The sequence below is a fragment of the Rhagoletis zephyria genome, unplaced genomic scaffold (assembly GCF_001687245.7).
Source record: "Rhagoletis zephyria isolate East Lansing unplaced genomic scaffold, Rhagoletis_zephyria_1.1 Rzeph_scaffold_00033, whole genome shotgun sequence".
Taxonomy (NCBI): Eukaryota; Metazoa; Arthropoda; class Insecta; order Diptera; family Tephritidae; genus Rhagoletis; species Rhagoletis zephyria.
In genome coordinates this window covers 535,989-539,226 of record NW_016157117.1, presented here as the reverse complement: position 1 = coordinate 539,226, position 3,238 = coordinate 535,989, and the positions used below count along the sequence as shown (strand labels likewise).

Here is a 3,238-nt window from a genome sequence, read left to right as displayed (position 1 = left end):
CTGATCATTTATGTATACATTTGTCTATATCTATCTCGATTCGTTTTGGCTGTTACAAACAACCGTTATGTGAACAAAATTAATATACCCTTGTGCACAAGTGCGCTCGGGTATAAAAATCATTTAAAATCAACGCGATCAAACTGAAATTAGAAAAATTTTAATAAACTTTTTAAGGCTTGAACAGGTGGTGAACCTAGACGAGTATGTACATTAAAACAGCATACTTACTCAGAATTTTGAATTGACGCTCAAAATCTTGGCTTAATGTTGAAAACCTCATTTTCGGTAGGCTGGAGCTTACACTTGGCCTTAACTTCATAGTATACCTAAGGTAAAAATTATATTAGTGCGGCATTTGACTATTTTTCTTTTGTTAGTTTAATGTTCACACATCTTTTATAAATGTATAGATCGTTATATAGCAACAAGCTTATAAATACAAATTTCAAACTTTGTAAGAAAATTGGAAAAAATCTAAAAATTTCAACAAAATTGCATCAAAGATTCAAGCTTTTTAATCCAAACAAAAAAAATCCGAGTTTTAGAAATTTTTTATTTAGAATTTTTTATTTATGTATTGTTAAGCATTTTCTTCCATATAAAAAAATCAAGCTTTCTTTATATGGACAAAACTACAACTCACGGAGTTGCCATCAAACAAAAAAATGTTTGCAGTTTTACTATACGGGTTGCATTTTTAGACCAAGTTGTGTATGTATTACAAAACTGAAAAATGCTTCAGTGGATTTTAATTTCGAACCGAACCGAACCATTTTTTGGAGGGGTTTTCGGGTCGGTTTTGGCATCTCAAAATAAAAACGGTTCGGTCCGAAGCCCGAAAAAAAGCGACTGTTTGGTTCAAAATCGGTTGGCAGCCGTGATTTTAACATAAAGTACTTTCTGATGCTAGTGCTTGTCTGGAATTCAACTGTCATCGATGATGTTATTGCTGACCGTATATATCGCATTTTAAATAGAAGGTTTTACTATAAAATTGTAAAGTTAAAATTAACATCAGTGATGACAGTTAGGTCCCAGACAAGTTCTAATATCGGAAAGTACTTTTTGGTAAAAAGCGTTGATAGCAGATTTTGAATATGAGCCCTCGGTAGATATATTTCTACGGACATACATACATACATATGTAAACGATTGTTCGTTCACCCGTTGCTTACTTGATTACATTTAACCTTAGTTGTATTATAAGCTAATGTCACTTCCGAAAATAGCGTCTAAATATAGCAGCACAGCACATACAAATAAATTAACATCCGTAATGTAATTAGAATTCATTAATTGTGATTGCCTATGTATGTATGTAAGTAACTAAGAGTTTTAGTGAAATTAGCAATAATAAACATTTGCATATAAATTACTCATTCGTACACATACTTTTCACAGTCATTGTACGAATATTATGTACTAAGTACTTTTCTAAATAAACTCGCACTCTGTTATACTCATTTGATTGTAACAATTCCAGTGCTCAAATACATGTCATACATATCTAGTACATACATATGTAACTGCACTGCTTTGTGTTATTCGGCTGGAGCTAATTATTGCGCACGCGTGTTCCAGACGTATTTTAGCGAGTGTGCCTCAGATGAGTGCAGCAGTAGCGGCAGCAGCGGCAGCAAATATAGCAAATTCACAAAAATAACAAAATTTGTGTGCACAATTCTCTTGGGGAATGTTTTCTTTTTCCAGCGGTCATGAACGAATTTCTGTGTGCGGTACTTTTGGAATACAATTTTAGAACTACATATGTACATACATATTCTATTCCATTTTCTATAATTTAAATCAGCGGTCCATTCAATTAAAAGATTCGTTTTTTACAAGTTTATGAATGGAAATAATTCCAAAAAGTATACATATTACCGACAAAAAATGTGTTGGCAAGCAAGTTTTTGTAATAACAATAATTCAATGGCAATGGAACCTCGAGTGCATTTTAACCGACTAGTATCGTTTGAATTTTTAAATAAAATATTTCCATAAAAGAAGGAAATGGGACAAGGTGTGGATCTTTTTTTTTTTATGCATTTTTAATGCATTTCATTCTAATTTGCTCCTATAGGGTTATGCAAGGGTAATGCAGATCTTTCACAACAATTAGATGGGATGTGTTGACGTTTTCTTAAAATTTTTTTACACAGTTGGTGCTACAGACTTTAGCAAACTTAGTCAAGGAGTGTTACTCAGTTGAACAATGCCTAAAAGTGATTCAAACGTTATAAGAAAATGGTCGTTATGCAAGAGCTGCATTTAGCGATGAGGCACATTTTAAAATAAACGGATACGTTAACAAACAAACTGCCGAACTGAATTAGATGAAATGGACTTGGGCAATATGTGGTTCCAACAGGTTGACGCCACTTGCCACACAACGCATGAAACAATGGCCACATTGCAAAAAAAGTTCCCAGGATGCATTATCATACGAAGAAACGAAGTCAAACGGCCGCCGAGATCTTGCAATTGCCAATAAGACCGGTCCGGTGCGGTACTTTTGAATCACCCTGTAAATATTGTTTGACTAACTAAAAAAAAATTAAAAAGGTTTATAACAGATTTTTTGGTACAAAGGTATTTTTATATATATTTTTTTCATATTTATTTAAGAAATGAGGCTGTATCTATAAGACTTTTGAATCTTTTATAATACATCAACAGTTTGTAAAATTCAATGTTTGTACAAAGTAAACATAAAACTAACAATATATCAAATAGCAACAAAAAATGTTAATATTTGTATTTTTAATTAAAATTAAAATTAAGACTTAAAATTTAAGGCTAGATATAATAAAAGGTCAGGCATATAGATATAAATACGAATACACAAAACACTACGAAACACACAAAACAATACGAACATACAAAATTTGGTTTAATAGTAGAAGTGACAGAGACAGAGAAATGATAACAATTTAAGCGCAACCACATTCATTGTGCAGATCTAAAGTAATTATGCAATACCTTTCTGAAGTTACTCCGATTCATCGCTGCTTTTACGGACTCAGGAACTGAGTTCCAGAGCCTTACAGCATTAATGAAGAACAACCTAGCTGAAGACAAGTAGGAATATTTGGGGACATTTATAAAAGATAAAAAAAAAAAATTTTTTTTATTTTTTATAAAAACTATTTTTTAATAAAAAATAAGCTTGCAATTTTTTTCCTATTTAGACTTAAAAACTTTTTAAAGTAATTTTTTTTACTTAAAAAAAAAT

At 31.5% G+C, this 3,238-nt stretch overlaps 1 protein-coding gene across 1 annotated transcript in view; it reads right to left on the bottom strand.

Annotated features, from left to right (window-relative positions):
• Positions 1-310: 310 nt before the first annotated feature.
• The window catches only part of Cul2 (cullin 2), a 35,199-nt gene continuing 32,271 nt past the window's right edge, over positions 311-3,238 (bottom strand). The window contains exon 12 of the transcript XR_001847792.1: positions 311-329. The gene's annotated coding sequence lies outside the window, so the exon portion shown is untranslated. The remainder of the gene's footprint in view (positions 330-3,238) is intronic.